The sequence below is a fragment of the Lepidochelys kempii genome, chromosome 18, assembly GCF_965140285.1.
Source record: "Lepidochelys kempii isolate rLepKem1 chromosome 18, rLepKem1.hap1, whole genome shotgun sequence".
Classification (NCBI taxonomy): domain Eukaryota; kingdom Metazoa; phylum Chordata; order Testudines; family Cheloniidae; genus Lepidochelys; species Lepidochelys kempii.
The window spans coordinates 21,937,430-21,964,306 of NC_136397.1; the positions used below are offsets into that span (position 1 = coordinate 21,937,430).

Sequence of the window (26,877 nt, forward strand, 5' to 3'; positions counted from 1 at the left end):
ATTTCATCAGGAGGAAAGGACCAGAGGATAGAAAGTGTCACATTTGGGGGGAAGGGACCACAAGACAGCCTCGGGCATCTACATGCTCCCCACTACCACAGCATCTGAGCACCTCACCATCTTTACCCTCACAACCCCTGAAGAGGCAGGGAAGCACTAGCCCCATTGTACATATGGGGAACTGAGGTCCAGAGAAAATAAGAGACTTGCCCAAGGGAAGCTTGTACCAAAGCAGGGACTTGAGCCTGGGGCCAGCCTTCTACTTAGGGATAACAAGCTCCAAGTAGGGTGGGGGCGTGTAACAGGCATGCAGGGGGTCCTTGTGTGTATTAGTCTCCAGTGCCTGAGGGATGAGCAGAATCTGAGCCTGGACGAATGTCTGGCATGCGCTGTGCTGCGTGTGGAAAGTGGGATGCCTGCCAAATGAAGCATTCCTGCTGGAAAGTGCAGTGCCGGCTTGTGATGCTGCCTGGGGGACAATGCTGGGAGTCCGTATTGGAGCCTGTTCGTGCACCTGGCTAGGAAGTGTGAAAATGGGAGCGGGGGAAAAACACTCCAGAGGTTACATGGAGAGAGCCTCAATGAGTTCAGCACAAAAGCTGGTAACAAATGAGCCATCCCTAAACCTCCAACTGCCAGAAGCTGGGGCTGGACGACAGGGGATGGATCACTGGAAATTGCCCTGTTCTATTCATTCCCCCTGAAGCACCTGGCAGCAGCCTCTGGCAGAGACAGGACACTGGGCTAGATGGAGCATTGGTGTGATCCCTTATGGCCACTCGTCTGTTCTTATGTTCATCTTGGTCACATCCCCCATGCTGTCCACACAGAGGGTGGGACCTTCTCTGTGCAAAAACGGAACCAGGCATTTCCATACCCCTGAGGTTCCCCAGGGAAGGGGGTAAAGCAGGCCCATCGCACCCCCTGCCAGAGATGCCATATCTGCCTTGCAGTCTGCAGCCAGAATGTCTCATTAATCTAGAGCCCCTGCATAGAGGAATGCTCCCTGTGGGGCTCTGCTTCCGCTGTCAGGCCCTGGGTAATTGCATGAAGGGCTGGGGAGGTTGTTATAGTCCACTGATGAGGCTTTAAGACAATGAGGAAGGAGGCACTGTCATTGGGCCAGGCTTCTGCCCCAGCTGCAAAGCATGTGCTGCCTCACTAACTCAATCCTTAGCCTCAGGCTTCAGGGCCACCCCTCCCAGGGGCCTTTGCACTTTGTCTGCTCCCTGCAGCTTCCCACTTTCAGTCAGCTCTGCTCCCCCCCTGGGGCTGAGTCGTCCCTTGCTCCTGGAACCCAGCACAGGAGCTAGCTCTGCTCTGGGGTGGCTTTCCCTCCCTAGGGCACAGCCTGTCTCCTTCCCCCATCTGCCCACGAGCAGCCCTTTATAGGCCAGGTGTAGCCCAGCTCTCTTTAATCGGCTGGATTGGGCCCACCTGCTCTGGTCCAGGGGTGCTGGGCTTCCTCTGTCCACAGGGACCGGCTGCCCTGGGACAGGCACATACAAGGGCATGTGGCTGCTGTGCTGTGTCATTCGAGGGTTTCCTCTCCCCATGGTTAATTCCTTCTGGCAGGAAGAGCAGAAGGGGCTGGTTGCCCTTAGCAGCAGCTGATAGGAAAGGCACTCAGAAGTGAGCTCCCCTGCTCTTGCTCCCAGACCCTTCATCCTTCTCTCTTCGCCCCCCCTGTCCCTGCCCCCTTTATTGCTCTAGCAACGGCAAGCAAAGTTACAAGGAAAGTGTGCTTTGCCCAGCACACCCCCCGACACACCCACCCTACATAACACATGGCACATCCACAGGCCACATCATACAACCCATTGCACCCACCCTACGTGCACATCGCATGCCCTCCCCATACCATACACCCCACTGCAAAACACCCTAATAACACACACGCTCTGCACCCACTACGTACCCCCCCCCACACAGAACTCCCTGCTCCACACACAGAACACCCCCACAAGACACAGATCCACTAGCACAAAGCAAAGCACTTAGGGCTAAATTTTCATTCACTTCTACCTACCCACACAGACTCTGCCACAGCACATGTGCCTTTGCTCCAAACAACCAACACATTCAACTCCATAACACATACCTCTTCCTCTTCCTAGTATCCCAAATAATCCTTCCACATTCACACACCGGACCCCTACTCCTCTCCACGTACACCGGATGCTTGAGTAATATGAAAAGACTTACAGAGAATGACCAATAAAATAAATGGGTGAGAATGCTCCCAGGAGCAGAGGGGTTACTTAAAACATTAGATTTACCCCCCCTCTCTCCCGCCCAAAGATCTATATTCTGTTTTGTTTGGCTGTGTTCTTTGAATTTTCTATTCATAGCTGATTACTGGAACCAGGTTGAGCTCATTTACATGCAATTTACATAAAGAGTTATGAAGTGACACTGCCAGGGTTTCTATTATCCAGCCCATAAACTTCCTTTTTTACTTGAGAAAGTAACACACAGATCCAGAACGAGCACTAAAACTTCACCTGGGCCTTTAATTTCAGTCCATCACATGGTCCAAATTCACTCTCAGGAGAGCGCAGCCCCAGATTACAGAATCATTTTTATGCTAGTGTCATAATACCCACAATAATTAATTAATAATCTCTGGTGGTGGTAATAATAGCCTTATAAACCACCTTCAGATAAGGACTTATCTACACTAGCCATGTAGAACTGCCTTAACTAATCCAGTATAGTTCTAGTATCTTAGTATGGATATAATTATAATGGCATAAAGTTACTTTATACAGATATAGCTGTTCCCATCTGGGAAGGGGAATAATTACATCACTCTAGGTCACCTTTACACTGGTAATAACTGCATCTACACTGGGGCTTTTACAGGTATAACTACCTTGGTAAAAAATCACACCCCCAAGTGAAATGTTATATTGACGCATCTGATAAGTGCAGAGCAACCTAAGTATCATTTAATAAATGGAGACACAGAAATATTAAGTGACAGGTTTCAGAGTAGCAGCCGTGTTAGTCTGTATCTGCAAAAAGAACAGGAGGACTTGTGGCATCTTAGAGACTAACCAATTTATTTGAGCATGAGCTTTCGTGGGCTGCAGCCCACCTCATTGGATGCATAGAATGGAACATTTAGTGCTATATGGAACATACAGTACACGAAAGCTTATACTTAAATAAATGTGTTAGTCTCTAAGGTGCCACAAGTCCTCCTGTTCTTTTTACAGAAATATTAAGTGGCTTGTCCAAGAGAGGAAAAAAAGTGAGCGACAGAGGTGAATAAAAAACAGATTTCCTGACTTCCAGCTTCCCACTCTTAACCACTAGACCACACTACTGCCTTAAGTAGTGACATGATAGCTACATGTAAAAAGGTAGATGATTGTATATAATTGTATTGTATAGAGAAAGGAATAAAAATGTCATTTGAGATCTGAAACGGTTAATAGAAAAGGCAGGGCACAGGCACCCAGGAAAGGTAAGTGTAAATATTTAAATGCTTTAATCAATAAGGTATTAGTTATTCAGTCTGAGAAAAACACAGTAATTCACTAGATAGAGAAAACAAGTATGCGAGAAATGAATTAATGAATCGACACTGCTGCCTGCAGCTTATCCCCTCTGCCAAGGGCAAGCAGAGTTCTCTGAAGCAGCCCTGTTGCGGATACAAGTCAATATATTTACATTAATCCCAAAATGCAAAACAAAAGTGCCATCATAAATTCAGCCAAGTGCATAGCCCTCATTTAGGAAGAGCGTAGAGCACACTTGCTATTTCCCTCAATTAGAAAGTCACAGACTCTCCATACTTAGGGAGCCAGGGGCTGTGTAAGATGAGGTGCTCAAACTTCTCCCAGTTTAAGGACTCAAAAATGATTTCCCAAGAGCCCAAAAGGCCATTCTTCATTTGTATTATGTGGAACATATTGCTGCTACCTTCAGCTTTAATCCAGAGGTTTCAGTTACTGGAACTCAAAGAAGTAGCTAAAAAACAGGGGAATAGGTTTTTTGCAATTTGATTTCTTTGTCCATTTGACACCAATTCACACAGAGTTGGTCTCACTATTTCCCCTACATAATTAGGCTCCATCTATACAACAATTTACCATGCCACTAACTAGTCAGCTCAAAACACTTGGGGCCTGATTTTCATTTACACTTAGTCTCTGGCAGTGTAAAAGAGCTGTCCAGTTACATCCACTTTAAGGTCCCTTTAAACTGGCGTAAAAGGTCCTTAGTGCAAATGAGAATCAGGCCTTTTGCCTCCACATGGCACTTGGGAATGTCCTTGCTATTATTATGATTAATATATTTGTACTATGGCAGTGCCTAGGGTTCTCACTCAAAGACCAAGAGCCCATTGTGCTGGCACCATACAATCACAGAACAAAACCACAGAGGAGTTTAGCTTGTGAGCAGAAGACAAAAGAAAACAGATGGGTACAGCAAAAAGCCAGGGGGAGCACGAGGAAAAATTGAAATAATAACGGTCATCTTGAAAAGCAGTAGGCACAGCATTTCCGCCTGCTTTGCACTACCAAAGCAGCGCGGAGCAATTGTTACTGACTACAGACTCTGATCCAGCACACTTACAATCAGTAAATTTACATTTACTACAACCAATTTGACTCGTGTTAAAATACTGGCCGTCCAAGAGCAGGAACATTTAGTAGGCCCTTTGTCAGCTCCTGTCTCACATGTATACAGACCAGCATGTTTGGGAAAGGATGAGCTCAAGCAAGACATCAATCAAGATCCCTTATTCAACTGACTTCTACCCTCATGTAGAGGGATTGTTGCATTCCTTCCATAGGGTCAAAACAGCTCTTTAAATCGGAGGTTTAACTTGAGTTTACAAAGAATCAAATGCCAAGTTAGGAAAAATTAAATTCTGCATGGTATTTTGTTTTGCTGAAAACATCTATTAGCCTTTTGATCTCTGAAATGGGCTATTGAGAAAGAACGTGGCCCTTTGTTTTTAGGATTTTAGCACAGAAGTGTGTAATAATGTTCTTGGTACGAATAATGGTGTTTCTGTAGCTAGCAGTCCTTTCTGGGTCTCCATGCACTTCAGTTGCCATTTAGTGCAATTATTTCCCATTGTGAGCTATCAACGTGGATTCAAATGCTATGACCTGTTAGGCCAACATTACTCTCAGAAGCAGAATTCTCTCATATTAGAATTTTCGCTCTGAAGCTTCTCAGCCCATGACAAGTGGAACCAGTGTAAATCAAAAGTAATTCTACTGAAATCAATGGAGTCACGGGGCATAAATGAAATGAGAATCAGGCCCATAGATGGATATCACTATCACTGCTGATGAGAGATCCCGTGTGTGCCTGTGTCCAGTAGCTACCCCTTTGTTTTGAAGCTGTGCTGTTCTCCTGAGTACGTGGATATATAGCAGGGTGATGCCGTTAGTGGTTAATGTCTTTGAGGACCATTGTTACTGTTGCTTGAATTGCTGACCATGCTCTAATGTTCCCTTCACTGGAACACTTTAGATTCTGTTTCTCTGGGAGTCTCAGGGTAAGACCACAAGGTCACATAGATACATTAGATATGTTCCACAGACATGGATGGCAGCTCAGCTTTCACCAGGTATGAAATAGACAGAGTACAATCATTTACCACAATACCACATCTTGTCCAGTTCAAATGTTGCACTCTTCTTTCAAACACAGCTACTCACTTGCATAAATAATTAATGCCATGGTCTCCTACGACTTCTTCCTCTTAGACGTGCTGCCAGATCCGAGTATTCTGCTGCAAACCTATTTCCTATTAATTGCCTCTGTTGTATACCAGTTCTTGGCCTTAGGTATCATTTATTAGTGTTCCTATTAATGTTCAGATGTTCCGTTCAGGGTGACCTTGTTCCTAAACCTCAACCTAGCGCTATATCCTATTAAATCACCACATTGTAACACAGTTGGAGTAGAAACAATTTACTGCTTAAATAATTTATCTAGATTCAGTACAGAAAGTCTTTTGAAGAGATTCATCAGCTAATAAAGAAAATTGATTCTGGAAGCCAAAGTCAATAAGAGGTTAGAGAAACACCACAGCATTTACAAAGGCTCTGCGTCAGGAGGTTCTCTGTCATCATGTTTGCTCTGATATTGTGATACCATACCATGCCTCCCAAGCAGGGCAGACTCCCTATAATTATTAGCTCCCTGCTGGGTAAGGTTCAAGGTGTTCCCCCTAGCTAGTTAGACCCCCACTGTGTTCATACTTATTCCAATTTACTGTTTTTGTGTCTTTTTGTAACTTAAGGTTTTTCCTAGAGGGATTCTCTATGTTTTGAATCTGATTACCTTGTAAGGTATTTACCATCCTGATTTTACAGAGGTGATTCTTTTACTTTTTCTTCAGTTAAAATTCTTCTTTTAAGAAACTGATTGCTTTTTCATTGTTCTTAAGATCCAAGAGTTTGGGTCTGTGTTCACCTATGCAAATTGGTGAGGATTTTTATCAAACCTTCCCCAGGAAAGGGGGTGTAGGGTTTGGGAGGATTTTTGGGGGAAAGACGTTTCCAACCGGGCTCTTTCCCTGTTATATTTGTTAGACGCTTGGTGGTGGCAGCAATAAAGTCCAGGGGCAAAAGGTAAAATAGTTTGTACCTTGGGGAAGTTTTAACCTAAGCTGGTAAAAATAAGCTTAGGGGGTTTTTCATGAAGGTCCCCACACCTGTACCCTAGAGTTCAGAGTGGGGAAGGAACTTTGACCCAGGGCTATGGGGAACTCACTCCTGAGTCTGAGTGCACAGTGCATTCGATCCCAGGAACTCATGATGTTCTTGGGTTCAGTCCCTAGCAAACTGAAGGGTAAAGTGAGGACCAAGAAAAATGAGGCTATACAGTTACTGCTGATAAGAAACAAGGCACAGGTGAAATGTTTAAAGTAACTTTGGTAGAAAAGTTTTTATCTAGGCCTATGTTTGTAGGTCATATTATGCATATGTGTCTACATGTCATGCGCATATACACTGGTCTCTACACAGCTTGCGTACAGTATATGTTGGACAGGAATTGTCTCAGAGGTTGAGATTTTTTAAGTAATCTAGGGGATTTAGAGATATGTCTTCCATTAATTCCAGTAATTCTAATGGGTCATGTGTCCAAATCAGAAAGACTGCTTTGAAAGCCTCAACCAAAGTCTTCACTCTTGCCTTTCAGACATGGCTTTTACATGCTCTGAAGTTTCTAAGTAGTTCTGAAGCATTATGGCTTGTCAGGGTATATTAAAAATTCATCTCCTGATTGTTTGCATTACAAAGGGACAGCAGGAGATAAAATAAGGAGCCAGCTTAGACACAGCAGTGGCATATTTGCTTAGAAAGGAAGCATTGTCCCCCCTTCCCCTGACCCTGCTGGTGTCTGATGTCTATCAATAGAGGAGTCTTTTTAAAACTACCACCAAAAAGATCATTAGCTATTTTATAAAATATGGCACGTACAATACTCCATATTTTGACCTATCCATGTAGTAGTCCAAATGGAAAAAATATGACTCTAGACTGTATCTAATGCAATGTAAAGTATCTTCACAGCATCCTCAATACCTTTCTTCTAACAAACAAACACACACACATTACTAAAAAGAAAAGGAGGACCTGTGGCACCTTAGAGACTAACCAATTTATCTGAGCATAAGCTGTAGCTCACGAAAGCTCATGCTCAAATAAATTGGTTAGTCTCTAAGGTGCCACAAGTCCTCTTTTTCTTTTTGCGAATACAGACTAACACGGCTGCTACTCTGAAACCTGACACACATTACTGTTCTTCAGGCTGACGGTGCTTAGAAAACCCATTGTAAATTGTGAGGTGGTGGTGAAACCAGTACAAGCATTTGTGTCTCTGTTTAGAATCAGTGGGCTATCACACTGTCCATCAATCTTCCGCAGCATGAATCACTCCAAGTAAGCACATGAGCACAGAAAGTGCAATAAAAAGGTAGGTGGAAAGGTCATAGATATAAATCACAGGAAGGAGACTGAAGCTAGTTGTTTTGATATTATAAACTTTACTTTAAAACTGGGCATCTAACACATATCTAGGAGAAGGGCTCTGGGATAATTGCAGACCATGAGTCAGTATCCCGCATGGAGTTCCCCTGTTATACATGGTACATCTTTGCCTTTGCTTTTAAATAACCTGATATTTCTCAGTTTGACTGGCTAACTTGAGGCCTCTCTCAAGCTAAATGCTAGAGACTCAAATGTGTCTTAAGGAAGTTTCTCCAAAGGGCTGACAAAAATTGGTTGCCTAATAGAAGTGTATCTCAAACTAAAGGTCAAACAAAATTGTACGGAAAACCATGGGGATGCTGTAAAGTGATGGCTTATGACAGGGGATTTCTTCTAAGACTGTGTCTCTGCCTCTCTGACCTGCCAGGCCAACTGCATTTGTCTGCAATGCTCAAGATAACTATCCCCCAAAATGAAGCTTGAGGGAGCAGGGCATTCTCTGCAGGAGGTCCCCACCTCCAGTATTCACTTCAGTGAGAAACGTATCTGAGCGTGAGCCTGGGCAGGTTCAGGAAATGTCGTCAGAGCACTTTGTCCAGGCTTCTTGGTAAAGGCCAGATCTGGAATGCTCAGTACTCTGCTGACAGGCCTGGTCTCTTTAGTGAGATAATTCTAAGGGTCCATCACCTTAGTAGCTGAACACCTCACCTGCATTAGTGAACATTGTGAGTCAGATAGAGCAGGGTTATTACCTGCATTCTAGAGACTGGGAAACAGAGTCCCAGAGAGATTAAAGGCTTTTCCCAAGGTCAGATAAAGAGTGTGTGGCAGAGCTGGGAATTGAAGCCTGATTTCCCGAGTGCCAGCCCGGTGCATTAACCGTAAGTATGTCAGTCTTTTAGCATTGCAGTGCTGTGATGGAACATGATATATTTCCTCCTTATACTTGGTAAATGGATTTTGGTTTTATTGGAGTGTCCCCAGATGCTACAGTGATGGGCACTTTCTCCACATTTGTAACAATACTGAGCCTCTGTGCACTTTTCACTGGAATGAAATGCACACTGAAGTGTGTGCATTGGGTAGGAGAAGTTACTATCTTGTTTGTGATTGGCCTAATTGCTTAGTTAATTGGTCAGTTAATTCAACAGTTGCTAGGAGGGTGATACTTGCTCCTTGAGCTAAAATAAAGAGAGATTCTGTGCGGTGATCAGACCCCTCTATTTGTCTTGATTTCACAGGGAATTGCATGGGCTTTGTACAACAACACACCCTTTCTCCTTCTCCTTCTCCTGCCCCCAAATATGAAACTGTTTGTCCTTTGGAATCTTTAACAGCTGCCTAAGAACAGAATATAATTCAGTAAACATTGGCCCAGACCTACCAAGGCCTGCAGCAAAGCTCACTTATGCACCTCACTTCACTCAGACAAGTCCTGGAGAATTTCTGACTCTTCTTTTCTGAACTCAACATCTGGAGGCCATGAACATTTGAATTGGCAAAAATAAATATTAAAGATGCATTACATCATTCTCCCACTCCTCTGCCTGCTTGTCATTTATTTGAACAGCACAGAACCTGTATAGAACCTACATTGCGAGCAGGTATCCTTAGGGTGAAAACAAATCTATTTTAGGCCCATATTCTTCTCTCAGCTCTACAGGTGCCATCAGTGGGAGTTGCACCTTTACAGATTTGACTGGAATTTGTCCCTTAGTGGTTAGTGCACAAGAGAAAATCGGCAAATGATGTAACTAATTCATAATCATTAGATGCTATGACTTAAAGGGAAGTGTCTGCTTTTTCTAAGCATAATTTAATTTAGACTTTAATGCTTGTGAACTCCTATATTCAGAACAGCAAATAAAAAAATGGTAAACGTGCTGGCTGTACTGAATCCTGGAATTCTGAAGCAAAGAGCAATGGCTTGATGTGCTAGTCTACATATCAATCTTCACAATGATTCTCCAGATCACAGCTATTTCATAGTGGAGCTAGAGTCGGAGCTGAGCTCAACAGCTTTGGATGTGCCAGGAGGGGTGCTGGGATCTCTTCCTCTGTGTGCTTTTGCAAGATATGAAATAAGAAAACCTCTAATCAATATTCACCATTTTCCTGGCTTCCTCTACTCTGAAAGGGGAAACCAACCATTGAAAATGCATGTGGCTGAGCAAAGTTAATTTCAAATGCCACCTCCTCCTGTTTTTTGCTATGAATCTTATTCGGAAGCTAAAGAAAGCCAAAGAGAGCCAACTTGGAAGTGAAAATTAATGTAGAAATGAGAACTTGGAGAAAAACGTGAAGTTGCTATAACCTTTAAACCTGTAATCATATTTTCATGTGCTGAGTCTATTGTATGAGTTTGATTTAAAATGAAAATTCAGAGCCGTTTCCTGGTGCAAATCATATGTAGGGGATGAAACAATCAATGGAAGGTATTGTTTCCAGCCAGCTAGAACATCTCATCTGTGAACACAGACTCATTAGCGGCGTCACTAAAAGGGTTTGAAATGTGGATGTCAGATGGTGTTAAAACTAGCTTTAAATTCTTGTCTCCACTGAACACATACAATATGTATGGTACCAAACCTTAGCCTTGTTTCAGCTTCAGACTCCAAAGGAGCCAGGACATTCAAGAGTGCCATCAAAAGTGTATTGTGAAGGTGCTTTTCAGTCCTAATGTGATGCCCATTTGAAGTGGGAATATTAGAAGCTTTTCTGAAATTTGCTGTTTTGCATAAAAAGAAACTAAAGGAGTAAAGAATCTATTTTATTCTTGTCTAATTTCTATTTCTCTCATTTCTACAAAACAGATATTTTTACCCACTCCAGTACTCCCTCAAAGGAGCTCCTTGGGTGTTGTAGAATCCTTTGCCCTACAACTTAACCTCCTCGCCCCCACTGAGTTGCATCTGAATCAAGTAACCTGGAGGTGAAAGACTATCTCTCCCTGGAGCAATTTAGTGCCCCATTTTCCCCCAGTCTTTTCTTTTGGGGATCTGATTCTGCACTCATTTACGTCAACGGGTGCTAATCGGTCCTTTTACTGGAGGGAGAAGTTGATGTTAATTAGCGACACTAACAGTAACTAAAAATAATTGCTCTAAAATAGAATGCAAAGAGTTGTGCAGAATTCACAGGATCATGTGAATTAGGTCACCAACTGCATGTGAATTACATATGGTGAATAGCCTTAGAGAATGGATAACAAACGACACACAGCCTGAAAACTGTGTGGGCCAAATTTTACATCAAATGCTTTCAAAGATGAATATGCCGACATCAAGATCAGTTTAAGACAAGATACAAAAAAGGTGTTTGCAGTCAATAATTAAATAATGAGAACATCACTGGTTACAAAAGGTAAGAAAAAGAAAGAAAGAAAGAAAGAAAGAAAGAAAGAAAGAAAGAAAGAAAGAAAGAAAGAAAGAAAGAAAGAAAGAAAGAAAGGTATCTTCTGGAGTGCTCCAGCCAACCACTATCTGAAGGCATTAGGATCACACTTTCTTTATGAGATGCTTATTCTATAAATGTTCATTCAGGGGTTTCTTGCACCTGCCTCAAGAATAAGTGTCACTGGCCTGTCAGAGGTAGGATATAGGGCTACATGAACTTCTGGTCTCACCAGTTGTGGCAGTTGCTATTTTCCTATAGAACAACTGACCAGTTCTAGTTCATATGGCCAAATCTGGCCCCAGGTTCCACAGCACATGAGGCTTGACCCAGTGGAGCTGGTGTGGGTGTAGGGAGGTGAGGAAACAGGACAGGGTTTGGAGACCCACACAAGGGGTCACTGACTTTGATCCTCAACCGTAGCTAGGGAGGAGAATTCTTTTCCTTCCACAGCCCTTGCAACAATCCTTGGGGCAGAGGCAGTGAACTGGGGCCTAGAATTCTGTCTGGGACCTGAGGGCTGCATGGTATGAGGCCGGGCTCCTGCACTGGAATAAATTTGACCATCAGAGAGCAACACCTACCCGATGAAATCGTTACTATTATTATTATATTTTAAATAATGAATGCCGACCAGAAAGAAGTTGATAGAATATTTGTATTCATGAAGGATCTCATGCGTTTTCTCCTCTAAATGGCCTCCTTGATTAGATATATCAAAAGTATACCTTGAAGAACCAAGCTCCTTTTATGGATATGACCTATCATTAGTGTAAAAAATGCCTGACAGGACCTTTCAATTTCCTTGTTAAACACTGATCATTGTATAGCCACCTGCCTGTGAATCTCTCCAGTTCATTTGTAAGAAACCTCATTTGCCATTGGAGGCTGGGCTGCATCCCATCACTCACCGCCTGTGTGTCATTTGCAAACAATGGAAGAATTATGTGCCCATGATGAGAATGCATGTCGCGCTACTTAGCCACATTGCCGTATATTTTCACTGCTGTTATATAATAGAGGCTTCCACAGCTGGCAATATCTGGACACCTTTTTCCGTTCCTGTCAGCAAGCTGCTTCTTTTCCATTTTCATCTGTCATCTGAAATTAAATGGTGAAAATCCTCCTGCGAAAATGGAAAGTGCTATCACTCTATTAAAGCAGAGGGAGCTATTGCTAATTCATCTTGTACCCTTTTCTTTCTAGTTTGGAGTCAAGAGAATGGGATTCAAAAGTAAGGGAAGTGCTTAACAACCTGAGACATAAATTTGGATTCCTCTAAACTCAGGTGCAGCTGTCAAGCCCCAGGCAAGGCTTAAGGCTTCACTTCCTAGTTTCTTTGCCATTCAGGTAGAGCCATCTTTTTCTAAATTGGCAAGAAAATAATGACTAGGCAAGCTGGAGCTCTGAATAATGTCACAATGCCCCAAAATAATCTGGAGGTGTTTAAAGTTTCAAAGACCCTACCAGGCTCCCCCTTTCTGTGCATACATAACACTAGCTAGTTGCCTCATGGTTACATACAACCACATACTTAATTAAGCCCCCATGCGTATAGTACTGAACAGATGCATTTTAATAGTGAGTGCTCGGTAGCATGGGCCGGTGGTCAGCCACCAGTTTTTCTGGTCCAAGAGAGAGGCCTGTTGGCAAGAGCCCGCACTCTGCGTGTCTAACTTCAGCAGAGACTTCGGAGCATGCTCCAGGGCTGTGGGGGTTAGTTCCTATGGAATGTTTCTGAGCTCCACATTCCATAGGGAAATGAATACTTCCGGCCTGGTGCCTTACCCAGGGGGATTTCAAGTGGGCTGAATGCGATTTGCCTGGAGCAGAATTTTGCCAGGACATTTGTGAAAAGAGCAATAGGTTCAGTTCCTTAATAGTAGCAAGTGGTCAGGACCAGAACTTTATGTCTCATCCCAGAAAGGCCCCGCCAGCAGCTTAGAGCCACTAGCACAGTGCAGGGGCTTTGGGTTAGGACTGACTCTGAGGAAATGACCAATACCACTACCCAGGTCGTCCATCTAATCGCAGGTCAGGTCCAAACCTGCTTAGCTTCCAAGACTATCGTAGCATGAGATTGCAGGGTTGCAGGGCTCCTGGTTGCCACTGGCAACCGGAACAAACATGCCAAGGACTGAATGGGCTAGTGCACTGGACTTCTCCATAATTGGCCCCTCCCAGGCAGGTTTGAGGCATCCTGCCACAGCAGGGTGTGTGCTGTCCATGACTGACGTGTTATGTCAGTTAACAGAAAGAGTAAAATAAATAAATCTACACAGAGCTAATGAGTAGCCCTCACATCTGCAGCCAGCTCTGCATTTATTCTACCTCTGACCCTGGAAAGGGCACAGATTGCTATGAAAATGATGAATTGCCAAGGTTTTTCATCAGGGGAATGGTCATTTCAAGATCCTATTTACTTCCTTCAGGCACATGAGGATGAGACAGGACAGAGGGGAAAGGTTTCAGAAATGTACTTTAAGGCTGAACTTCACCACACAGAAGAAATTAATTCTGCAGATGCAGTGGAAATGGTAGCCTATAAAGTTAATGAGATAGCACTGAAGGAAGGATAAACAATTAGGAGTATTAGCTGCAAAGATAAACCAAGACCTGTTGCCATCAAAAATACTGAAACTAATTAAATTGGAAAATACAGCGAGAGAGTGCAAAAACAAAAACAAGTAAAGTGAGGGTGAGAATTAACGGGCTTAATATTGCAATGACATTATTATTATTAACAGTGGGAGGTGGGGATGGTTTTGATTAAACCCGTTTGTTCTCCCATACCTTTGCTAAAACACAAAACTAATGTGTGTTTGGGAACACGCAGGGGACATGGAGTTCTGGACTAGAGGATTATTGATGCTCTTGCTTTGGATTCGGGGGGGGGGCGGGCGGGAGGGAGTGGGAAGCAGAATTCCCTTCTTTATTGGATATTTGGCATCTGCATCAAACTCCTTTTAACATTTGATATCTGGAACACTGAACTGGGGTTACTGACACAGACGATTGCTGATCAGCTCGGGCCAGCTGTTAGGGCCAGATCCTGCTAGTCCAGGGGTTCAGAGAGCCTTACACACAATGCAACTGCCGTGCAGAGGATGGGGTTAGAGGTCAGGCTGTGAAAATTCCTCTGCCCCACTGCTTGCTGCAGAACAGGGCCACTGGCTGCCCCTCCCTGGCAGTGCAGAGGAGCGTTATGGGGGCAGGGGAAGGACAGGTTCATGTTCATTACAGCTGCAACTCTGCAGATCCACAGGCTAAACTTTGCATCGGGGGGGATGAGAGGGGCCCCAGTCGCTGTGAAGTGTGAAGGTTATAGACGTAGCTGTGCTGGTGCTCTTCTCTTTGGGGAGGGTGGGTTCTGCCCCCCCCCCCACACTTCGGCAGGCATAGCCTGCACATGGTGCTTTTACCCAGGCTTTGACAGGACTCCAGAATTTGGTCCTCAGAGCTCAAGGCAGATGTTATCCCATTATTATTACTGAGCATGTGTCTGGCCATGTGTGGATCTCAGAGTTTCTGACCAGAAACTGAAGGAGAACCACAGACACAGAGCCAGATTCAACCTGGCTGGCACAGAGCCATGCAGACTCACCCCAGGAGGCCAGCCTGGGGTTGGGGAGGTTTTCACCCAGAGGAGAGCAGGTTTAATCCCAAACAGGCTCCATAGGAGACTTGCTGCCAGAGTCTGCTAAGGTCGCTAAATCAAATACATCCACTGGCTACCCTGGCTCCTCCCCTCCTCTGCCCGCACCTCTCACTTCTCAGGGCTGTGCTATCCCCAGGGCTCACTGGTACAATGGAAGCTGGGGGCACACTCTGCCGCGGGCACAAGCGGGGGGCGCACTTGCTGTTGCTAGGGGCCCTATGCCTGGGACTATCCCTCGAGCGGCTGATGTGGAGCAGGGCTGAGTTTGCTCCATGCTCTCAGGAAGCACGTTTTCATGAGCTTTGCAGCCCGAGCTTGCAGGAATCAGGACAGCTGGATGGTTGCGCTGGATAAAGAGCTGGGCTTGTGGGCGCTTTTCTGACCCGAACCTCTGACCCATCTGCCATTCATTCATCATCAGCAAGGAAAGTGGCTTGTGCCACAAGGGCAGGAACAAGCAGTCTGATACAGAACAGCAATGACACAAGAACACGTGTTGAGGAAGCCAATAGGTTCCTGTCAGAGGAAAGGGCTTATTGATTTGAAACAACACAATTGACCCATGAATAGAAAGCGGGGCTAGCAAGGGCCCCTGTGCCTGCCTGAGCGGGAACGACCCATGGCAGCATAACCACGTGCTCTTGGGTCGTATACGGAGAGCCCTCCCGCCCTGTGCTGGAGCTGAGCACTGGTGCGATCTCCCACAACAGCCAGAGCTATAATCTCTGTGGCACTGGCTGACAGCAGAAATCTTTGGTTTAGTTCTCCTATGTCACGTCCCATGACAAGTGTCTGAGGCTCTACGGGTCCTTGTGCTGGGTAAATGTGCAGAGGGGCACAGTCAGTAAGTGCAGAGCGAGACCCTTGTGGATATTGGCAGATGGGTTTTTCTGTGAGCTGTTGATTAATTGAAAACACCTGAGTGCCTTGCAAAGCAGCTAAAAATTGGCACCACTACCAGGCTGCCTGTAGTTGTATCGGAGGGTTCAAAGGAGTCTGGCTACTGTCTTTGATGCAATGAATGCCTTTGATGAATTATGGCATGAAGGACTCTGCTATGAGCTTTCAGGAAACAAGAAACCAATGAAAGCTACAACGTTCCTGACAACTTAGTTCAGGAATATTTGGAGTAGGTTCTTCCTCTCAAAAGCACTGCACCTGCAGGCCTGAGCAGCCAAAGGGGGCTACTTTGCTTCACCCCCTCCTCTTTCTGGGATGAATTGTCTGGTTCCTGCTGATTCCATTCCATTGTCTGACTGGTCACCTTTCTGGGTTAATCGGAACTCCCCTGGGCCAAGGGAGTCATTCAGAATGTGTGAAAGCTACTCAGTGAGACAGTCAGGTCCAGCGTTTGCACAGAACGACCCTCAGTTACAGGTCTGGGAGTCTGCAAAGACCTTTTTGCTGCTTATTAGCAAAATGAGTGCAAAAGCTGAGCAAAATGAAGGAACAACACTGTTAGAGCAAGCAAAGGAATGACAAATCTATAAAACATAGGAGCTTTCTCAAGGGCTTCTCTGTGAATTTAGGAAACCTACAGAGACCTTGTAAGAATTTAACTACTAGTCTGGGTACTGGGGAGAGATGGGCAAAATAAACAACAAAAACAACAATAATAAAATAGTTTTCACTCTTGCACAGAACCTTTCATCCAGGGATCTCAAAGCACTTTACAAAGGAGACCAGGTATCCTTATTCCTGTTCTATGGATGGGGAAACCTGGGCAGGAGAAGGGCATATTTTCAAAGGCGCAAAGGGGAATTGGACGCCCAGCTGCCATTGACTTTGGGGAGTGAGGTTTGAGAACAGACTTCCAGCAGGAGTGGTTGGGGGCAACAAACCTCACTGGTTTTAATATAGATCTAGATACGTTTCAGAACAGGATTACATGAGTGCCTGCAATAGCAGGGCCCTGGACTTGATGACCCAGGAGGACTCTTCCGGCCCTACGATTGTAAGTAGGCATCACACTGCCCTTTGTATCTTCAAAAGACTCCCCTGAAGTAACTTGCTCGAGATCACACAGTAAGTCAGTGACAGAGCTGTGAAAAGAACCCAGGTCTCCTGACTCCCAGCCCAGTGTGCTCCCCACATGCTTTCAGTTAATTCAATAAATACGCTACCTGTGCTCTTCATTGATTTATTTCAGTTTAAAGAGTGTTTACTGTTTTGTGAAACAGAGAGAAAAAGAGAAAGAAAAAATATAATGAGTGTTTTAACATGGCTAGGTCGGGGTTTAAAACGATCCAGGAACGTGAAACAGAACTAGCCTTAGCAAAACAAAACAAAACAAACACTGTAACAAGGACACTTAAAGCTATCTTTTAAAATTTAATTTATGGGAACATAATAATTTTTCCATTAATTAAATAATATAAGACTCTGCTAGCAAAAAATGTTAACCTGAAGGAAAGTATTTAGCTGCAAACATTTCAGAGGGTCATTTGTAAAGCTTAAGCATAACTGTGCTTTATTAATTTAGCATTTGCAGTAGCTTTAGAGGTTTTGCAGCATTCCAATGACTTTACCAGCAGACACTACTTTGATCTACTTTTCAACACTTAGATTTGTAACTCTTGGGGCCCTGGCCAAGGTGACTAGTGATTCCGGGTGCCCTGAGGTAAGCATAGCGGGCCCGGTTTTAAAAGGGCAGGTGCTCAGCACTATCTGAAAATCAGGACACCCCAAAAGTGGAGACCTTCAAAACTATTAGTTGCTTTTGAAAATCTTGAGCTGTTGTAAGCAGCTGGTTCTCCATTTCCTGCCATTGGAGGACTGATATTTTTGCTCTAAAATATTTCTGAGAAGGCAAAGGTAGCTCTTCGTTCTACTTCTTCCAGAGGTGCTGGGGGCACTGCCGCAGCCCTTTCTTGAAGTGGTTTCCATGATTTACAGGGTTTGCAGTTCAGTTAAATGGCTCTCAGCACCCCCACTGTCCAAATTGTTCCAGCCCCCCAGGCTTCCTCCCCTGTGTATTGAAACCTAAACTGTATAATAACAATTTAAAAAATAAAAAACTGCAGTTGGGAGCGTGACTGAATGCTGAGGCGCCTGGGCTTGCCCAAACACTTGATTTCTTTACTGTTCCATTGTGTTATGAATTTTGTTTTAAGAAATTAATGAGGAGAGTTGTGGTGCCAATGATGGACCGCACGTAGAGACGCCCCCACCACATGGGAAGGCTAGGGAATACCATAAGGAAGAGCAAAAGCAAAAGGCAACTGAACGCTGACAGCATGGGCAGTGCATCTGCTTAAATATCCTCATTGGTTATGTCTGAGTTATGGCTATTTGGTGGGTTATTGCTGCTGATTTGATGCCTGCTTGCAGCTCCGAATGGGCGCTTCTGCTGGCTCCTCAAGTGCAAGCGCATTGTGCATTTGGTTGTGCCCTGCTTTGGAAATGTCTGTTTCCATTTCAGAGCATCACCAGTCAAGGAGCGGCTCTCCGATGTGAGGAATCCAGGGGACAAGCTCCGAATAGGCAATGTTTTCTAACACCTGGAATACTAGGGACCTAATATAGCCTCTGCTTCAACAATAGCACTTCAGTCTCCTCCCATGGCCACTGTACAATAGGCTTTTTCTGGCTTCAGACCCTGAACTGCTCTAGTCAGCCACTGTCTGGCAGAGACCTCCAGAAGAGTCATTAGCACTTAAATAATTGGTTCCATTTAAAGGGTTTAGCGCCAAATTAACTTTATGGTTTGCCACCCAGAAATAATTCCACTTTAAGTGGTCAGACTCATCTGTGGCACCCAGGGAGACAATGAGTGGGCTAAGTGCTGCTTGTGGGAGTTCTCAGCAGTCTACAGGGCTGGTAGTCTCTCCTCTGGGGAGCTCCCAGCATGCCTGATGAGGTGAGCTACATGGAGGGCCGATGCCTTAGCCACGGTTTCATGCAGCATTGCAGTGGGCGTGACGCGCCCTCGAACAAACCTGAGACCGACAACCTTCAGAGGATGTAAAATCAGATGCCAAGATGAGGAGGCTTCAGGCAAGAATCTGTGTATTCCAAAGGGGAAGGAGGCAAAATTCCCAACTATATGCGGAGACCTCATTCCCAAAGCCATCTGGTCCCTGTCCTTCTCGTCGAAAAGAATATAAAAGCATTAGTGATTTCTCTCTGAGCAGGGATACAGATGTGCCGATAGCACAGACTGTCTTGCTCCTTAATTATTGTGGTGGGATTAACTCACTCAAAAGAAGATTGCATAATAGATTTACATTTGCAAAATTTCCTAAAAAGCTCGTTTCTACTTTCTCCCTTGCTGATCCTTAGGCAAAGGAGGAGCTCCACAGAAACATCTACAAAGCCACCTCATTGTCTCCCTACAAATCCCACCTTAAAACTAACCCTGCCTTGGTCCCTACACAGCACTTGACAACAGTGCCCTGACTGCTGCTTATCATGCTTTGTCATTGTCTTCTTGTTGTGTTGTGCTCTTCCGTGCAGGGACTGCCACTGAGTTATGTGTGTATATCTTTCCTTAGCAGTATGGTGCTGAAGTCTGTAGATGCTTCTCTAATTCTAACAACAATAATAATAACAATGATTTGCTAACTAATGGCAATGTTAAGAGTCTCATATTTCAAATCAGTTTATATGATGCCTCCTACTGGCTCCCCTAGGAAAAACATGAGAAGTGGTTAGCCTCACACTTGCCCAGTGAGATGAACAAACTCAGGTAATCCACAAGAGCAAAACTGTACCATCATCACAGCGGATCAGCTGTAAGGGAAGGCAGCATGGCCTAGTGGATTGGCAAGTGGACTGGGAGTCAGGAGACCTAGGTGTCACTCCTGGCTCTGCCACTGACCTGCGTGTGATCCTGAGCAAGTGATTTCACCACCCTGTGCCTCAGTTTCCCCATCTTTAAATGGGGATAATGACATTGATCACCTTGGCAAAGCGCTTTGACATCTAGGGATGAAGAACCAGGTATGTAGGTATTATTCACTATGATACTTACTTATCTTAGCAAGGATGTTTGAATTCTAGAGATGGAAGAGCTAATTATTAATAATTATTTTTATTATTAGTCTGAAAACACTTTGGGATAGAGAGCTGTCTTTGACAGAACACTTATGCTGCTATAAGAATAATAAATAATAATAATGTTAAAGCTATGAACTGAGGCTTTACCTATCTGCAATGTGATAGATACGAGACTGATGTTAATGCCATATACCTGCCAAATATTCATCCAAAAGGCAAGGTATGTATAATGTCTCAAAGGAAGCATTACAACTTCTGATCAGAAATCTAGTGGCATCTGGGAAACTAGCAAGAGCCAGAAGAAAATTTATAAGAATGTACGAATTAAAGAGACAAAATTAAGATGAACAAATTCAAAAGATTTACCTTATCCATTCTCTTAGTAGAATCTCTGATAATTAATGAGATAATCCGACAAATGTAATCTACTGAATTATGCCTTAATTCTTACATTTCACTCATCTGAGATGAGGAAACCAAACTGGTCTGTTTCATTTCTTGGTTCTTGTGGGCTACCCAATACCTATTGCCTTCTTTATTCAAACTGGAACTATACTAAACAAAAATGTGTTGTGAGAGAAGGCCAGATTCCCAAAGGAATTTTGACGTCTAAGAGATGCAAATAGGCACCTGGTGAGATTGACAAAAACACCGAAACAGATTAGGCCGCTGCCACCCCTTAAAAGGCACTGCACGGCATTGGTTAAATTACATCAAGCTACTTTCACAGACGTTAAAAGCAGTTGTGGAAATATTACGTTTCAAATTAACTTTCGTTAAACCCTTGGCTTTATTTTTTACAAACCTCAATCTGGGGCCTTGACAGTGTCACTTTAACCTCATACTCCAGGGAAAGTCATCTACTGCACTCAGACACAGAGCAACAATACATCCTGCTCAGGAACGTTGGTGCATGTGCTTAATTGCTACAATACTTGAATGGGCCCCAATCCAGGAAAGCTCTTAAGTATGTGCTTAAATCCATTCCTAATTCAGGACAGCACTTAATTACTGTCCTAAAAAGGGATGCTTTATCAAGTCGTGGCCATGGTGTGTGACATCTTAGCACAGTGGGAGGGAAACCCAGAAAACGCTGAACACTCCAGGGGATAAATCCATCAGGGTTTGAGTTTGGTTTTGATTTTCAAATCTTGAAGAGTGCTGCAAAGAAATTAACTGAAGAGATTTAAGGATATGACTCAATGATCAGCCTGTCACCTCAAGATGTTATATTGTTAAAGTGACCTTCCCCATTTAATCAGTCAGCCGCAGAATACCAGGCTGCATCATCTGCAGGCCAGAGTTTCAGTTCAATTCAGGAATTTCGGTGTGTTTATGGTTTTCCAGTGAAACAATAAAGGCCCTAGAAGCAGCTGGGCAGGTTGAAGAGCTGGTGCTTCAAAGCAGCTCGTTAGAGTGTAATGACATTTCTGAGACTAAATGTTCATATGAGCAGCAGGCAAAATCCTTGAGTGTGTATGGCTTGATAGATGGCACTCATCAAGAAGCAGCTAGTGCTGAGGTGCATGCCAGGACTCAACTTTACATCCAACTGTCTACTCTTAATGGATACAAATTGTTGCCTTTAGCCCTGAAAAAGCTGAATAGATACAAATATTACCAATATCTTAAAGGTTTACTGGGCCTTGTTATCCTTGGGTAATTGAGGTTATGTGCAATTGTTCTCTCTTATCTGTCAGTGTCTCTCCTGGCAACATGCTGAAGCAGAAAACTCAAGGATGAATTCCTATAAACTTGGTAGATGTACGGAACCCAGAAATACCGATATGCCTACTGAGGCACTCTGACTGCAAGATCTGGCCCTCCAAAGCAAATGATCAGGTATGCAGAATAAGAAGCCTGTGCACGGCCTTGCATACTTCCCATTGATATCAGTGGGAGATTTGAGAATGTAAGAACGGCCATACTGGGTCAGACCAAAGGTCCATCCAGCCCAGTGTCCTGTCTGCCGACAGTGGCCAATGCCAGCTGCCAGAGGGAGTGAACCTAACAGGTAATGATCAAATGATCTCTCTCCTGCCATCCATCTCCACCCTCTGACAGACAGAGGCTAAGAACACCATTCCTTACCCATCCTGGCTAATAGCCTTTAATGGACTTAACCTCCATGAATTTTTCCAGTTCTCTTTTAGAGAGAACAGATTCTGACTTTCCTGCTGCTCACACCAAACTAACATTGTATCTTGTATTCCTACACCCTGGAACTTGAAAGTTCAGCAAGGAAAAAAATATTCCTTGAGCTACGAGATGCTGGTATAGAACATACGATGTTATTGTGCCTACGACACAGTACTTGGATGGTTTCAGTTAGACCTGAGCAGATCATTAGGGGGAAACATTTAAACAGTTCATTTTGTATTTGTTTGTGAAAAGCCTGTGAACAGACAGTGAAATTCTCAAATGGATTCATAACTGTTTCCTAATTTCTCCAGGGAACATTACAATGTGTACTGTCTGGTAATTCCATGCTTCTGTTCTCTTACTGGATCATCTTCTACTTACTCACCAACATCATTGTATATAAAGGCTGCTCTGGTTAGTTAAATGTGTCAAACAATCAATGAAGAGAAACAGTCCATGTGACTAACCAACAGCAAGTGAATTCCAAAGGTGTGTTGCTTTGTAATATTCATACTTCACACTGTGTTGGTTGGTTCCATAAGTCACAAACTGTTCTTTATGTTTCCTGATGGGATGGCTTATGTAACAGCACAAATCATGTATTTTACAGCTGAATGTACAAAGCAACATTTGCTGTCAAGAAATATTCAGGCATTCAAGCTTAAAATTTGTTTTTTGCAAGCATTCTGGCTAATAAAGCTCCGGCACTTAAATATTCTTGGAAAGTGCTCACAAAAGGGTTGCAAATATGTCCAGTCTCTAATTCACTTTTCAGTTCTAAAGAACAGTCAGATTTTTTTTTCCATGATTTGCTCAGCTCTAGTTGCAATGACAATTTTTACCACAATGGGGACACAGAAGTATTCCATACAAGTCATAACGAGTCGGTGTGTTCACATACAGTGCTACTAAAAACTCTTCGCAGATATTAGCCAAAATTAACATGCTGAAATATTAAACATCATTTAAAAAAGATTCAGAAAATTCCAACTCCGTGAACTCCTGTGTCATTTTCAACTGCACTTAACAGACATCCCTCCCTCCTCCTTTGGCTACCTCAGCAAAGATGCTGAAGACTAGATGGGCCACGGAGACTGAGCTGCAATATTCATTCCTACAGGTGGCTGCTCCCAGCTAAGATGGGAGCAGACTGGTGGAGGGAATCCTGCACCATTTCTGCTCCTGCTGTGCATGACTAGAGGACTTTTGTTGCCAGGGATGAAGATGCTACTTAACCAATTGTTTTAAGTTCGCTGTAAGGGTTAATCAAAACCTTTTGCTTTCCAGAAGATTAATATAACTTCAGAGGTCAGTCAAGGCCATGCTCCTCTCCTCACTCTTTTCCTACATACACAAAAAGTTATGTTGATGTTATGAAAATGGCCCTTAGATTTCCACCGCAGATTTTTTTTAATATGGCACCATTCCTTTCAACCCGCAGCTACGATAAAGAAGACAGATCACCTTTCTTGGGTTTAAAGGCTTTTAAATAGAGAGCAGAATTGATTTTGTCATCTGAATAACATTCATTTAGCTTGTCAGCAAGAGGTTGCTTTTGATGACAAAGCATCTCACTGTGTTGATTCTCTTCAGTAATACTATACGTCTATTTGTTTCTGTACAGATGTAAGGACATAATAGATATACTGTTTTGCTATCATTCCAAAAGTTTTAAGTTGAAATTTTCTTGTCCTAGTCATTTCACAAAGATCTCCTTCCTCTCACAGTGAAAAATAATTTTGAAGTCACTTCAGTTAGATTCATCAGCAGTTTAAAAACTCATTTGCTTTAGATAGTTTTCTTTTCTTCTTACAAATTCTACAGAGATACTTGATGGGACTGAATGTGTGAACATGATCCTAAAAGTAAGTTAGTGCTTTAGTTCAGTGCAACATACCTCACAGACGTATGCTAACACTGAGAGCTAACACACAGGGCTTCTCTTCTACTGGGTGCTTTGCCATCCTAGGGACGCTGACACATACGACTTGCCATATTGAATCAGACCAGGAGTCCGCCTCCTGTAGCATCCTGTTTCCGACAACACTCTGAACCATAGCTGTAGTGGCTCTGCTATGGGGCCCTCTGAAGGGAGGGGTGTGGGGGGGGGGAGAGGTGATACAAGGACCCAAGGAGTTCTCCTCTCTAAAAGAAAGAGCATCACTTTGCAATGTCATTCATATTGCTCGCCCTCAGCCTCCGCGAGACCCAGGTGGGATAGGACAGCAGCGAGCTGGTTGGTTTTCATGCAGCTGTGGCTGATTCCACCAACAATGTGATTCATGTGACAAAATAATCCTTCAGCAAAGGCAGCCCCTGGCAGCCCCGATCCTTTCCTTCTGTGCGGGGAGGTCTGCAAATTGCACCCACACGGTCCTGGTGACAGCAGATGTGCTGGGTGACGTGTGTGCTATCTATCACTTTCCCCACAGCTTCCTGCAGGCTCATTTCACAGGTGTAGCAGGAAGGTTAATGGCTTTCATTGGCTGAGGAGCCAAAGCAGACGACTACAAACGGAGGGCAGTTACCTCCCAGCTCAAGTTTACACTCCAGATAAAACAAATTCCTCATTCTAATCCCGTTTCCCAAACTCCCAAGAAGAGATTGTAATGGGTAAGCCATGAAGGGAAAAGTAATTACCTTTCTGTGGCACATTTGCACATCACTTTTATTACTATTCATTCTCTGCATGCACGTCGCCCCTTTTCTGATTTATTCTTGTGCTTTTCAGGTGGAACAATGTTAATGTTTGCAGATCCTGTTTCTCAAGAGGAAGTTTTAACTCTTTCTTCACACAGCCACATGTCAACCACCTTGGTAAATGAGAGAGCAGGGGGAACCTCTAATACGTATGGGGCTGTGGGGGCTACCACTGGCTCAGTAGATTCACCGTAGATCTCCCCACTGTGCCTAGAGGCAAAGAGCACTGGGCTTTCTTCTTAGGAATCACTCTGGCAACCTCCACTGGGAGAGCAAAGGGGCTGTCCTGGCATATGTTTACATCGTGGGGTGGGAAGAAACAGAGAGAAGATCTTATATTCCTTTATTTATGCTGAGGGGGTAGGGGAAGGGTGTTGATAGAACCGTATGAGTCACGGAAGGGCAGGAAGAGAGTTAGGGGGAAGAACCTAAAGATGCAAGGACATTTTAGTACTCCACAGAGAGTGCTTGCTGCAATCTTAGCATTTGGCCACCGGGCTCAAGGTCCAAAGTTAGATTCCCCCATCCTTTCCCTGACAGCCAAGTCCAATGTGAACCTGAATCTTTTCCACCCAATACAAGTCTAATTACCATTTTGTTTGTCCTTTGTCATTTTTCCCAGCTGTCCCTGTACTTCCTTGTCATGGCTGGAACTGGAAGCAGGAGGTACTAAGGCAACACAGGAAAGCCCATACTCAGGGTAAGTTCCTCCCACCTGACAGGAAGCTGGGCATTCCAGATGTCTCACAAGAAAGAATATGGACATCAGGCTTCCAATCTGAATTTGTAAGCCCAGGAAGTTGGGAAAAGGCTTGGAGAAACATCCAAACTTTCACATGCTTGTGCAAACTAAACATCTAACTGTCTGAGATCTCCCCTGTGGCATATTTAGTCATGCAACTGTGATGCCTTTGCTGTCTGTATTTTGTACCTTTAAACCTCCAAGGACTCAGCTGTCTGCAGAGAAGGGCAGCCATTTTGTGTTCAAATGACTGCAAGTTGTCAGAGGAGCCATAAACACTGTCTGCTGTCTCATGTAGTCTTTGCTTTCATTCTTTCTGGTTCTTGGGACCTGCTTTTCAAAGATATTTAGGCACCCAAAAATGAGGGTAGGCACTTTGTGGGGTTTTCAAAAGTGCCTAAGCAGGTTAAGCATCTGCCATTGAAACCAAAGTGACATCAAGCGGCACAGGGGCCTCGCCACATCTTTAGGCACCTAGGTACCTTAAAAATTCCTAATTTGAAATCAGGCAGGGAGCGTCTCTTTGCTCTGTGTGTCTGGAGAGGGACAACACTCCACAGCACGAGCAATCATTCCATTTTGCTCGGAGGAGGATCTGTAGGTGAGAAATACCCACTGGAGCGTCTCCTTTCGGAAGGTAAGGTCCTGAAATCTCCAATGGTCGTGATTTTCCTCTCATGCCAGTTGGACACGGGTGTTAAATGAAGGACTGTCGGGCTCAATAAGAGGCCATCACTCTGGCTAACCCCAGAGCTCCCAGTGTGACATTCTCTTGCATTGCCATATGGTTATCAAAGAATTTTTCTGCCCTCCCACAAACAGCTCCCGCTGCCCCCCGCCCCTCCCATGCCTCCAACCCATTACCGAGGCAGGGCTCTACATTTGCACCTCCTACCACAGGTTTATCAGGCTTTGCAGGCCTGTCAGAAGTGGGGGTCAGGTTTAAGCAGCAGTGGCTTACACCGGGAAACATCCGGAGTTAATTCTGAATTCCTGCCATCCGGGGCTTTGCGGAGGTAAAGCTTTTAATGGAAAGAGGAAGTGTAAAATGAAAAGATGGGAGGATTAGAGATACAGTAGGCCAACCACTGTAAGATAAAAGTGAACAGAACAGAGGAGGCAGGAGCCAGTTCATCATGGCTGGGCCCACTGCGTCTAATTTAGATCAGATAATGGTTATCAGAATGGAAAGCACATATCTTAATCTGCTGTGTATTTTCAATTTTCTTATCAGCGCTACGCAAAGGGCATGGGGAACCATGAGAGAAGAGCTGCCT

At 44.1% G+C, this 26,877-nt stretch overlaps 1 long non-coding RNA gene across 3 annotated transcripts in view; it reads left to right on the plus strand.

Moving 5' to 3' along the window:
• Window positions 1–25,883, plus strand: part of LOC140900108 (uncharacterized) — a 33,062-nt gene extending 7,179 nt beyond the window's left edge. For 2 of the 3 annotated variants that reach the window (XR_012155559.2, XR_012155558.2), the window contains 2 exons: window positions 24,890–24,975; window positions 25,481–25,883. This is a non-coding gene — a long non-coding RNA (uncharacterized LOC140900108). Of the gene's footprint in view, window positions 1–21,716; window positions 21,859–24,889; window positions 24,976–25,480 lie in introns of all 3 variants that reach the window. The other variant, XR_012155560.2, reaches the window with a different exon arrangement.
• Window positions 25,884–26,877: the final 994 nt, after the last annotated feature.